Here is a 14,206-nt window from a genome sequence, read left to right as displayed (position 1 = left end):
GTGTTTTTCTTTTCCACATTTGCTCAACTAAAAACTTCAATGACTTACAAATCATTACTCACCTTTATGTAAGTGAAAGTTAGTAAATGATCAGCTGAGGTTAGGAAACAGTCCAACTTAGTTTTTAATATTGCATTCTCATCTGCAAGCAGTGCCAAACATCTGTTTTAGATCTGCGTGTGTGTGTGTGTGTGTGTGTGTGTGTGTGTGTGTGTGTGTGTGTGTGTGTGTGTGTGTGTGTGTGTGTGTGTGTGTGTGCATATATTTGCTGATGTGATTGTGGATGTATCCATGTGTGTGTGTGTGTGCATATATTTGCTGATGTGATTGTGGATGTATCAGTGTGTGTGTGTGTGTGTGTGTGTGTGTGTGTGTGTGTGTGTGTGTGTGTGTGTGTGTGTGTGTGTGTTGTGTGTGTGTGTGTGTGTGTGTGTGTGTGTGTGTGGGACAGTTAACTTTGTGTTTTAATTGTTAATTGAAACAGTAATATTGTTTTTGGGCAGAAGTCCAGGGCCACTATAACACTTTCATAAAGAAAAGAACTGAATGATATAAAATCAGACCGACTTAAGTTGACCTTAATAGTAACTATAGCAACATAAGTAACATATACTGTAACATACTGTATGTTTGGCCTATTATTGTGCTTTGAAGTTTGCTTTGGAGGGTTTTTTTGGATGTTAGTCATGTTTTAGTGGTGGAATGTAATCTATTACATTGATTCAAGTACTTATTAAGTTCAAGTTTGATGTATTTGCACTTAACTTGATTATTTTCATTTAATGGTAGTTTATACTTCTTATCCACAACTTTTCAGAGGGAATAAATAGATAAATAGATAGATAGATAGATAGATAGATAGATAGATAGATAGATAGATAGATAGATAGATAGATAGATAGATAGATAGATAGATAGATAGATAGATAGATAGATAGATAGATAGATATACTTTATTGATCCCAAGCTGGGAAATTACAGTGTAGCTGCAGCATTGCACAGACACATAGTGACTAAGAATAAGAATATAAGAAAGACAAACTATACATACTAAAATAGCAAAATGTAAAGAATAAACAATAATACTGCAATAATACTGTAAACTTAAACAATAATACTGTAAACTTAAACAATAATACTGTAAACTTAAACAATAATACTGTAAACTTAAATTAGCTCCACTTCAACTGACTCTCAGAGTAAAATGCCAGTTTATTGCACTAATATAATAATCTATATAATAGTAAAACACTCACAGGAGCCATTTTCAGAAGTACTTTAACTTTTGATACTTTAAGTATGTTTTGCCAATGCTACTTATTTTTACTCCAGTGACACTCGAGTGCAGGACTTTCACTTGTATTTTACATGACATTGCTTCAGTACAGGATCTGAATACTTCCCCCACAGCTTTTTCTGCTGTCAGATTTTAGATAGGCCAGCATTTCTGCTCATTAGTATGCAAACATTTGAAAAGCAAGAGTGGAAAAAACACCACTGTGACTCATCAAGAAATGTTCATGCCTCCACCACATTGTCTTTTACTGTCTATTAACTTCATACAGGACCTCTGTCTACATATCTCATGAATATAAAGCACATTCAGCATTGTACGGCTGCACCTAGAAAATTATTTTCATCGTTGATTAATCTGTTGATTATTTTCTTGATTCATTTCATTAGTATTATTAGTTACATAGTCCATCGAAATAGTTGCTGATTCATGTAATAGTTGGCAGCATTGCAGCTCTACAGCACTGACCTCACAATATGTAAAAAAGGAGAAAACATTTGAATGAAAAAAATTAGATCATTGTCAGTTGAACGTGTTCTGATGTAGGTGTTTTGTGTACTATTTGTGTGTTTGGGCAAAATAAAGTTTATATCATGAGATTATTTATTAGGTTAACAGTAGATTGATATATATATGGTATATACAGTTATACACATTGTATTCATTTTTATTTTAATATTTCCTGTTCATGATTGTAACTCTGGAAAGGAATTTCTTGGTTTTTTATATTAGCTCTTTGACTATGTTGCATCCCTTCGATAGCTCAGTTGGTAGAGCGGAGGACTGTAGTGGAATACCAGGCATCCTTAGGTCGCTGGTTCAAATCCGGCTCGAAGGAATTACTTTTAACTGTAAAGAGGGCCGAACAAATATGTTGTTTGAGAGTTGCTTTAAAATGACTAAAAGAAAGATTGATTGATCTGTTTATTCTTTTCTTGATTCATTATTAGTATCATCAGCTGTATGGTCCGCCAAAATAGTTGTTGATTCATTTAATAGCTGGCAGCATTGCAGCTCTACAGCACTGACCTTACAATATGCAAATAAGGAGGAAAAATAAGAATAATTAGATCACTGTTAGTAGAAAGTGTGCTGAGGTGTGTTTGTGTCCTTTTATTTTCAGCTACACTTCAATGTGTAGTGTGAGTGTTTGTGCAAAGTAAAGTTTATATCATGAGATGATTTCTTAGGTTAACAGTACATGACACACAGCAGGTTTATACAGTTATACACATTGTATTTATTTTTATTTGAATGTTTCTTACTTTGAATTATAACTGGAAAATCACTCTGTATTCTTTGTATTGGTACTTTCCATGTGTTGTATCCCTTCGATAGCTCAGTTGGTAGAGCGGAGGACTGTAGTGGAATACCAGGCATCCTTAGGTCGCTGGTTCAAATCCGGCTCGAAGGAATGGCTTTTAACTGTAAAGAGGGGGAAAATATGTTGTTTGACAGTTTATGAGACTAAATCTACTCATGGGTCAATGACATTTGTTTTGCGTACATTTGGTTTAGTCAAATTTAAAGGGGTTAAAATGAGAAAATAAACGTATGAATAACTTTCACACATTTCTTTTTTATATTAGAGGCTTATGGCAAAAATGTCTAAGTGGTGTAACCACAAAACACTTTGTACCAAATAATTAAACTTGCTTAAAAACAACAAATTCTCAATAAAACACCACATCAACTAGTTTGGCATGATCTTACATTATAACTTTTTATATTAAATAAAGGTAATGGAATACAATTGTTCTAAATATTACATTTCATCTGGGGAATCATGGAGATCAGGAAACATTTATATATATATTTTTATTTTTTATTTTTTAATGAAGTAATTATTAGTATAAGTCCACTTAAACACACTGTAGGTGGATAAAATATTTAATATTTATCATTATTTTGTAGTTACACCATTTGACATTTTCAGGAGCATTCAGTCTTACTTTTGGTTAAAAAAATGTCATTTCAAATGACATAAAACCAACAAAAATACTAAATGTACATTTTAACAAACCTGATGCTGCTTTAAAACTATTTTTAACATATTTTTGCCAACCATTATTTGTCACTGACCCAAGTACCAAAAACCTGTCTATGGATCAGTAAGCTCTTAGCTGCAGGCTTTGTAATAGTTGTGCTAGCTACAGCAAAACAGAGAAAATGCATTTGGTATTGCATACCCTTCCTTTTTTTATTATATATATTTTTATTATGCTTTGTGTGTACTTTGTGTATTTGTACCCTTACCAGTAAAGACATTCAGAGTACATCCATACTTCAGCCTTCATTTTCACTTGATTCTCCAAACAGCTGCACAACTTGACATGACGTCACTTTTCAACGACGACAGTTTTCTCTTCTATGCCTGCAGGGGAAGGCGGTGAACGCAGACTGTAATAACATACACCAGAAGCATGCTTCCCTTTTAAGATGTACTTAATCCTATGGGATCCAGTTGACCCTGGGCTATTTTCCTTCGACTCCAACCTGTCAAACTTGCTCGTGTGCCAGTGGGAGATGTTGAAGAAAAAACACTCGAGTACAAGTACATGTTGATTTAAAGTTTTAAGGGATTTGAGCATGTTATATTTAGATGATTTAAATTTTAGATAGGAAAAAAAAAACGCACTTTGTTTACCCTTTTGCATTCATATTGAAAGATCCACTTCCCTGTATTATGTAACTGTAATTAAGATAAGAAAAGAAGATCATTGTTCGTGTGTGTGCCTTCATTATTATCTGCTGCAGAGATCAGGGAATGGTGCAGAGGTTTGGCTGTCAGATAAGGAACTGGGTCAAAATGCACACAGATATTGTATTATACCTCCACCTTCCTGACATTTGTCATTGCTATGAGTAAATACACGGGGAATGCTTGGCGGAGAGCTTAAACTCATACCTTTGTGTGGAAGGACGACAGGTAACCATTGAAGAATTAAACACACACTGAGCACATCCTCTTCTTTGTACTTTGTACTTCGATATGATGGATTTTTTAATGGGTCAAAATGATTTGGAGGTACAGTATGACTGCTTTGACTGCTTTGACTGCTTTGACTGCTTTGAGTGAGTATGAGGCAAAAACCAAACATGATCTGAGTGAGTTTATTCAGGTAGGTTTCTGTGCTTTCATTCTATTTAGATAAAAAACTGGAAAGCCCAGCAACGGACTGTCTATACCTGCTGTTTGCTCAGTGAAATAATGTGACACTGAAACTGGTTTTTATTACAGAAAACTTCCTGCTCAGACAGGAAATATTCATGTTTTATTCTCAGAGCAGTTTAAATGTCGATAAATTGGATTGGGCATTTATTTACTTACCTTTGACCCATTTCATTCACGGTATATAGAATAGTACCTCTCTCAGTGAAAGGTTTATGAGTCTTACCTGATACAAGCTGAATTCTTCTTAAATAAAGGCACGGTAGATAACAGATGTTCTATTGATTTTTCCCAGCTTTAGAACGAGGAAGGGAAGGGTGAGGCATGTCCACACCCCTTCATTTCACTGTAATGTGAATTCCTTTTCTCTTGTTGCCTATGTCAACCGTCTTTCACAATATTTTTTTTTCTTTCTGTTCACACACTGTATCTGTGATGCAAATGGCCGTGCCCTCAAGTCAGACAGCTTTTTTTTTTTTCCAGAGTAGGGACACACACACACAAATAATCGCAGCCAGTCCTGCCTGTCTGCTGGTAGGAGAGGTTTCATTTTTTTATGTAGTTCATAAAAGCAGCAGGATGTTGGATTTACTTTGTGAGCAGCGCTGAGTTTAAGGATTATTTTAAAAGACATCTTCATCATTTCAACAGATTAGATTCCAGGAACTAAAAAAATGGTATGTAACTGTTGTTTTTTTCTTTTAATACCGAGGTCTATTTTTTCTCGTCTGGACATGTGCTCTTTAGTCTGCCAGGTTTTGCAAGGTGTGTTCTTTTTTTTTACTGTCTCCTATCAGATGATTGCTTCCTATCAATCAGTTTTTGGACCTCAGCCTTGTCTTGTTCGCCTTCAGTCTTTCACTGCTTATTTACAGTTAGTAGCTGCGGTGAGCAACCCTTGAGCTGTGAAGTTTTATATCTGTCTAGTTAGTTAATAGTGACCTACATATTGTCCTGGTGTGTTAGTGTGTGTGCCAGAATGTTTAGTTTTTGATTGTGCAGTATTTTTGATAAATTCTTTAAAGTGATTGACTTGAAAATAATCCATTAAAGGTAAAGTTAGTGTATCCCTTTATAGAGCACTCATTGAAATACTTGTAAATTGAAAATTTCAACCCTAGGGAGTTATTGGCGGATATTACATGACTTTTTTGCTTTTGTGACTTTTTTCAAAATTGTACATGTTTATGTTGCAAATCAAATTCAATGAAGTTACCATATATGGTTCCTCGCTGGTCTAGGGTAAAACATTTTCCAAAAAGTCTATATATAAAAACTCACAGAGAGGCATGGGGAGGATATTTTGGATGTTTACGGAATTACCAAATATAGTTATTCGCCTGATAAAAGGATTATATCAGCAATACTGTTAAAGAACATGCCTTGTACAGTAGTGTGAAGTAACTAAGCACATTTACTCAACTGTGATGTACTGAGATATGAGATATTTCCATTTTATTCTACTTTACGCTTCTACTCTACCACACTGTAAACGGAGATGTTGTACTTTTTAACTCCACTACGTTCATTTACATGCAAAACATATGATAACCTTATACAATATGATAAATTATTATAAACTATGTCGTGTGGCTGATCTGACCTGCTCAAGCTGTTGCGTTGTGCAAAACAATGCAGGGATTTACATGAGGTCACCAAAGTCCATGTGCTGATAAGAGGGAGAAAGTTTGAACTTTACCTGCAACAAAGATGAGATAGCTGTCAATCAAGCCCCCCCCCCCGCCCGCACAGTCCTGAGAAAAGGTGTATTCAGTCAAAATAAGTCCAAATACCTGAAGGCATGTAGGATGTGCAGGGATATAGAAAAATGGTGCAAATGAACTTAACTCAATGAGCTACATTAGTATGTTGCATACATTTGAACTTGTGATAATGAGTAATCCTTTAAAGTAAGGTATTTAACAGTTTGACAGGGCCCAGTCTGCATACTGAATACTTTTGATACTGTATTTTTACATTGGTAATACTAATGTCTATTTTTTTACATGATTTTATTTCTACTTTTATCTCAGTAAAGTATCTGAATACTTATTTCACTACTGATTTTTTAGTGTTCATTCTCTCTCTCTCTCTCTCTCTCTCTCTCTCTCTCTCTCTCTCTCTCTCTCTCTCTCTCTCTCTCTCTCTCTCTCTCTCTCTCTCTCTCTCTCTCTCTCTCTCTCTCTCTCTCTCTCTCTCTCTCTCTTCTCTTTTGTGTCAAAGTCAGACACAATAGGGTGTGCCACCTCAGCTGCTTTTCCCACCTCATTATTTATTTTACTGTCTGCTTCTTGTCTGTCCTCTTTCAGCATTCGTCGGAGAAGCGGGGCGTGTTCGATCGCTTCAGCAGCTTCTTCAACTCCAAGAAAAAGAAGAGCAGCAGCAGCAGCAGCGGCAGGCATCTTTCGGATGCCTCAACAGATACGAGTTGTCCGAGTTCCCCGACGTCCCCCACGTCTCCGCACTCGCCCCAATTCGACCGGGAAGATGGGCTAAAGACTCCCACTCCTTCCCGAAAAGACTGCGAGCTATCTGAGCCTCGGTATGTGTTGAGGGACCCCCGAACGGGAGCGGAATGTGGGGACAACCTCAGCGAATGCCCCAGCAGCACGAGCATAACGGATAGTTACAGCAGTGACCTATGCAGTGTGAAGGAGCTGCATGTGTGCAATGTCAGCACAGCCAGCGCTGAAAGGAATTCTGGGAATGTGACACCCACTAATGTGGACGCTGCAGAGACAACTCATCAGGGTGCTGATTCCACCTCTGAATTAGGTTTTGCAAAATCAGTGGTGGAGGAAGTAAGCAAGAGGTTGCAGGTCAATTTGGAGCAACGTGTCGTAAAGAATACAGAAAGTTCCGGTGAGGGTGATGCAGGTAGCCCGAACACCCTACCGACATTTAAAATCCCCTTTTCCAGTACAGCTGAGGCCCCAAAGTCACCAAACTTAACCTCCATAAGCTTAGCAACAAAGAAAGTCTCAGTGAAAATTGGAGAGAAGGGCCACAGCACTACTTTAACAGGAATTACTTTAGGCTCTAAGTCTAAGTCCACCTCACAGTCCGTCATGTCTCAAAAGCTGGATAAAAACTCTCAAGATGTAGTGAAAGAACATGCTGGAGTGAGGAGGGGTCACATATTATCAGAGGGAACTGCAACCGCTCCTCGGAGCCCCTCACCTGACAGAGAGCTATTGCCTGAAGGTGATTCCCCTGTCCAGCTCCACAAAGCCGTATGGGTGGAAACGCACCTGGTAGAGGAGGAGGAAGGGAGGAGGGAAGGGGAGACAGAGAGTGATATAATAAAAGAAGGGGAAGAGGGCTCCGGTGCGGACGCGTCTCTTGTTCTGGCTGTACCTGTCATAGTGATTCCAGAGGACGACTCATTTGCAGAGAGCCCTGCTGACCAATCAGAGGTTTTGCTGTCCGGGGGCAGCTTGCCAGAGTCAGCCATCTCCTTGGCACCGGCTAAAGGGGAGTTCCAAACAACGTCTGAGCAGCCAGAGGAGGCTGACCCTGGCAAAGACTCAAAGGAAAGCTCCCAAAAGGAAAAACGCAGGTCGAGAGAACTTCGTGTTACGCGCAAGACTGTGAATCTGCCTTCCCAGCACAAGGTTTTTGCCCATAAGGTGTACGTTAGCCCGGAGCCAAGTTCAGATGGGAATGAACCAGCGGGAGAGGAGGACAGCAGGGAATCAACTTCAAAGACAGAGGGGGAACTGTGAGTATCTGTCTATTTTAATTTTCTGTGGTTATTGCTTAAAAAGCCTCCTTTTGATTCTGGGAGAACAACACAAAGCAGGGGAGGTAAAGAGGGCAAAGCCTGTGTGCAACCCGAGCTCTGTGTTCCCATGCTCTATTGTACCAGAGGAGAACAATACAAGCTAAACCCTGCACCGAGGCACTGAAATATTTATCTGTCTAATTATACAGATGGTCACAATTTAGAAGACATTTTACGGATGCAATTCCTGAATAGTAATTAAATGTTTTCACCATGCATGTAATGATAATAAAGTCAAAATTCATTCATCAAGTTCAAACTGAAAACAGGTCACCTTTGCTGTGTTTACCTATGGTGTATATTCACTACCTGAATAAGTTAGTCATTACAAAAGTTGACAGGCAGCTACAGTAATAACTACTGCCTGCATACTTCTGTTTGACTTTAGGATTATGTGGTTTACATTTAAACATGCCTATAGAAAAAAGGAAAAAGGCAAGGCATGTATACAGTTACTCTTCTCAAATGACTGGTGAACCAAGAGAGGCATGTCCACTATTTTGAGTTACTGTGCGCTCCAGGTTATGTACGGTAACGCCTTAAAAATGCCTGAAGAATGGGACTGATTTATAGTTTTAGAACTACTGCAGGGTGATTTTTCTTACATAGCTGAAGTTTGACCATGCAGAGGGTTTTTTTTATAGCTTTCTTCTGCCCTCCAGTTTGCAATCTAATGCAAAGTCTCAAGTTTAAGACGCTTAAAAGCTTCACAACATGAAAATAGATTTAATTTACTTGACTTGCCTGTAAGTATGTTTTCAATCCAACTTGAGATTTTAATAAATGTAGTATTCAGACTTTTCCTCCAGCATCACCATGAGGTTGATTTCTTAGTTATTTAAATACATACCTGAACAATTATTGGATGGATTACTGTAGGAATAGGTTTCTCATATTCATGGTCCCCAGGTGATGAATTGTAATAACTTCATCTGGTCAAAATGTAATTTGGTCCATTTCTTTGGTTCCACCAGGCTGTGTTTAGTGCTAATAAACAAATGTTAGCATTATCGTTGTGATAATCAGCCTCATAGAAGGATCAGCATGGCAGTAGACTCATAGTCTTGTCAATAGAAAGTCTGTGTGACAAACTGCAGATGTGGGATTTAAAAGAAGTGGGTATTTTAGGAGGCAGAGAAGGTTTAATGAAAGACGTTATGGTTTCATAATGGAAAATGAAGAATGTTTTTGCAGCTTGAACCACATTAAAGACTTAAAGTTAGGATATTTGTGCCTCTTCTACTTTGTTTTGACCATTCATGTTAAAATCAGTCTAATACGAATACGAGTAGCATACCCCTTTAAAACTCAAATGGGGTTATAAAAGTTATTGTGATAATGTTCCCCTCTTCCTCTTTTCTCACAGACTGCCAAGCCTCCAAAACAACAACTATGTGGAACTGGAGGAAGCCAAACATGAGCAGCTCACAGCAACAGATGAGACACACTCTGACACAGATACTCCTGCACAACTAGTCAAAGAAAAAACAGACTCAGAGGTCTCTGACTTAGATGATACCTCTGCAACTTCAGACATGCACAGAGTAAAACCTCAAGTTGTGGGGTCTGGGGCAAGAGGTCAGGGGACTAACCTGGCTACACCTTCCAAACGAGGGGTTAAAGCAGCAGCAGAGAGTCGGCATACCACAGTAAGTGGAACAAAGACCCCGTCCTCAGCAGCTGGAAGCAAGGCCAAAAATGTGACAACAAAGGCAAAGGGCTCCACAGAGGGCATGAAAGTGGGAACATCCAGCGATATGCTACCACAAGGGGAGCATAGTAATGAGAAAACAGCTTCTATGTTACCAACATTAAAAGACCAAAGCACAAGTTCTCCCTCAAGTGCAACGGGCTTAAAGTCAAAAATCCCCAAAAGGACAACATCAGACGCTGACGTGAAATTACCAGTGACACCAGATAAAACATCAGTGGTTGATGCCTCGGGGTCAGTAGCCACTTCCAAGATACAGAAACTACCTAGAGCCAAAGAAACTTTGAAATCTCCGGTTACTACATCCAAAGCTGGCAGGAAACCAAGTTTTGAGGAAGCGAAAGGAGAGAAAGCTCTGCCAGGAGACATTTCTCCCACAAAAACAACCCACAAGACAGTAATAAAGGCTATTACAGAAAAGTCAGATGACATTGACTCTGTGAACCTGGTAAATGGCATGGAGAAAGACCACGAGGAGAGTAGTATTAAAACAAGACGCCCAACTGTCAGGGAAAGCCTGGATGTCAAAAAACAGCAGCATCTGGATAGTAAGGCTTCCTTGGCATCAAAGAGTCTGTTGCCTGTTTCATCTCCGACAAGAAAGAAGAACGATGAGGTACCTCAAACAAGTGGAACTAACAATAGAAAAATGAAATCAGTTCAGACAGACTCCGACAGACCCAAGCCTGTCCAGAAGAGTCCAGAGCAGCAAGAAACAGTTCATGTGGAGAAACCTGCCAGTGAGATACCTCCTCCACTCTCTGAAAGCCCCAAGAAAGGTAAGACAGCAGTTATGACAAATGGTATGCTATACAAATTGATCAAATTAAAAACATTTGAAACTTTGGAAAATATGCTAATTGACTTTCTTCCTAGAGTTCAATGAGAAGATTGATATCACTCTCATATCTGTATGATAAAGATGAAGTTGGAGCCAGCAGGCGTTAGCTAAGCTTAGCAAAAACACTGGCTCCTTTCTAACAAAATGTACATAACTGCACTTCTAAACCTCACTAATTAACATGTTATATTTCGTTTGTTTAATCAATATAAAAACTGGAGCGTTAAAGAGACATACCAAGAGACCAAGAGGGCCAAGAGACCCCCCTCACCACCAAATTACAACCACATTATGTCCAGTGTTTTAGCGTTTTGTACAGATTAAGCTAACAAGTTAAAATGTGTTAGCTAGTGAACTTTAGAGGTGCTGGTAGGCAGATTTGGTTACCTCTGGAGAGAGCTAACATAAACTAACTAGTTATTCGGTCTCATTTCAAATTTGCTGTATGGACACAAGAGTGATATCAGTCCTTTCATCTAACACTCAGCAAGAAAGAAAATAAGCATATATCCTAAAACACCATTACATTTTTTGCTTTTCAAGATTGTTCTTTTGTTGTTTTAAAGTTCTGTATATGTTTCCAACAGGAAGCATGCTGTCAACAAGACCATCCAAACACCTCTCTAAAGTCAGCGTTAGCCACGACGAGAGTGACACACCTACTTGTGTGTCTGCACCTCCAACCAAGCAAGAGAAAACAATGTCATCAAAGCTCTCCAAATATAGCGACAATATCAAACAAAACCAAAAGACTCCAGTAAAGGATTTAGCTGATCCCTCATCTCTAAGCAAACTTCCTACAAGAGGTCAGAAAAGCTCAGACAAAGTCAAATCCAAATCCAATGCAATCCAACTTCAACATTCCCCAACTAGGAATTCTACAAGCACGTTTACGTCTGAACAGGAGGAAGAACACTCTCTAGAACTCACAAACAATACCAGTGAAATCAAAGTGAAAGACAAAGATGCTGTGGAATTAGAGGAAAGCATAACCAGTCCTACTCATGGGATTTCGAAAGTCCAACCAATACAAAATAATAATGTGATTATTACAGCAAACGCTGAGGTAAAAGTAACAGGTTCAGTAGTTGAGGGTGTGCCTAGCTGTGAGGTTCCTGATGTAAACAGTGCTCAGACTAATAGCCACAGAGAACAAACTAAATTGGAGCCTTCACCTGAAAATGTATATAAAATTCAAAGTGACAACACCACAAAAGAACAGAAAACATTGTTATCACCAGAAATATCTCCAGAAAAAGTAGAAGACAAGCTCCTTTTAGAGACAATCCAACTTATAAGTAACGCAAAACCAGATTTAATACAGGAGAAAGGTCTTTCAGAGCCGTGTTCAGCAGTGCTGACTAAGGACACAATACCAGCTCATGAGGATGTAATGAATACATCAGACAAACCTGTTGTGGGTGACAACATTCACAGTGACATAGGCAGAGCTTCAACAAAAAATGTTGAGGTAGAGGAGAAAAGTAAAGAGGTGGTTGGCAGGAAACCAGCAGAGGCTTTGGACATTCAAACAGTCACTGTGACTGTTTGTGAATCACCCAAGAATGTTGAAAATCAGCTGGACAAAGAGCCTCTTTTACTAGAAGGAGATTCTGAAAGGCAGAAGAAAGAGTCAAAACCAAATGAAAAGCTGAATGACGCGGCTGTGGAAAGCAGGAAAGCCGAGGCTGTAACCATCGAATATAAAGCAGAGAAAGAAGTTATGAAACTAACGAAACCGACAGATCTATCATCAGTTGAAGAATGTTTACAGCCTGACTTAGGGGAGGAACTGCAAAAATCAGTTACAAATGCCCAGGAAAAGAAGAAGAGTGAGGCAGAGCAAACAGAAAAAATAAGTGGACTTGATAAGAATACAGCCAGTGTGTTGGATACAAAAGAGGAATGTGAGATGGCAGAGCAAGCAGAGCAGCAGATAAAGGCATTAACAAAGAAAAATGAACTGGAACCTAAAATACTTCAAACCAAAGATAAGCAGGTCAAGGATAACAATGCAAATCAGGATGACAAACACAGTGATGTAAATGACAGCCAAACTCCAGAAATAAAAGCTGCAAGCACTGAAACTCAGAGTGCTGAAGGTACTAAAATGACGGAAGAAACAAACGATTCATCAGTGAAGAGTTTACCAAATGAGATTTCAAATGAGATTTCAAATGAGACGGATTACTCTAAAGTTTGCAACCAAGAGAAGCAGAAGCCTGTAATTGTTAAAGAACAAGATGAAAACATGATAAAAACAGACAAGAAACTCAGACAGGAAACAGAAAAAGTTCAAACTAAAGTTCAAGAGAAGACAACTGAGAGTCAAAAAGAAATAACTAAAGGCCTCGACTCGGTAAGCTCTGAAGGTATTAAGGCGTGCAAGACTGCAACTGAGAATGCTAACACTGAAGTTAGCACCCAAAAGGTACAGAAGTCCACAATTGTTCAAGATCAACTTAAAGAGATGGAGAAACCACAGAAGAGCACTGATCGACCCACAGATTCCAAAGCTCCAAGTGCTAACCTAGAACAGGAACCGAAAACTGTAACAACAGAAGATGCCAAATTACCTGGTAAACCAAATGTTTCCACAACCAAAAAAACAGCTAGTAAGACTGATACGAGACAGGAAGAGAAAAACCTCATTAAAGATGGTGTTAAAGATGAAGTGACAAAACACGAGGATTCACAGATAAAGGCATCAGATGCTAAGATAGAGTCACAATCCGATTTTAAAAAATATGTATCCAGCAAAAAAGGAGACGGAGAACAAAAAGCTACAATACCCATTCATGCAGGCACTCAGAAGAATGATAAAGACACCAAAGAAAAGACAAAAACTGAGGAGTCATTAACAGGGTTCAGTGTTATTCGTGGAGGACTGAAACAGGAACTGCTGACTGCAAGAGAAAAGAAAACCATAAACCTCAGCGATCCACTAAAACCTGCAGAGCCATTGCTCAATGACAGGTCACCTCTTCCCCACTTCCCTAACCCTTACCCAGCAGTGAAATCACCACAAAGGCTTCAACTAAATAAAGAATCTCCATCTAGCTGGCTAGATGTGGAACATCATCAAAAGCAGAAACAGGAAAATAAAAGAAGACTTGATGCGTCAGCCAGTGAGGACGAATCTCTTGAAGCTGAAGACTTGGATGATTTTATCAAGAGCATTAAGAAGTGCGGCATGCCTTTCTCATTGCCTACGAAGAGGCGCATTCGTAAAATGTCCCCATCTCCACCTTTTGCCATGCCAGCCATCAAAGAAGACCATTTTGAGAGAACTTTTGATCCTGAGCATTTCCAGTTTGGCTTAAAGAAAAATGGCCAAAGTTTGAGGGATCTTTCTCCAGCTATGATGCTAAAACAAAAAGCTGAAAACAGGGAAGGACGGACTG

At 38.9% G+C, this 14,206-nt stretch overlaps 2 non-coding genes across 2 annotated transcripts; both read left to right on the top strand.

Moving 5' to 3' along the window:
- Positions 1 to 2,046: 2,046 nt before the first annotated feature.
- On the top strand, positions 2,047 to 2,132 carry trnay-gua (transfer RNA tyrosine (anticodon GUA)). Its single transcript is given in 2 exon segments — positions 2,047 to 2,083; positions 2,097 to 2,132. It is a non-coding gene; the product is annotated as a tRNA-Tyr (tRNA).
- A 490-nt stretch (positions 2,133 to 2,622) lies between these two features.
- Positions 2,623 to 2,708, top strand: trnay-gua (transfer RNA tyrosine (anticodon GUA)). The gene is given in 2 exon segments: positions 2,623 to 2,659; positions 2,673 to 2,708. It is a non-coding gene; the product is annotated as a tRNA-Tyr (tRNA).
- The last annotated feature ends 11,498 nt before the right edge of the window (positions 2,709 to 14,206 follow it).

Source organism: Scomber scombrus, chromosome 19 (genome assembly GCF_963691925.1).
Source record: "Scomber scombrus chromosome 19, fScoSco1.1, whole genome shotgun sequence".
NCBI classification, from domain to species: Eukaryota; Metazoa; Chordata; class Actinopteri; order Scombriformes; family Scombridae; genus Scomber; species Scomber scombrus.
The sequence above is the reverse complement of the archived record's forward strand: the minus strand, read 5'-3'. Positions and strand labels throughout refer to the sequence as shown.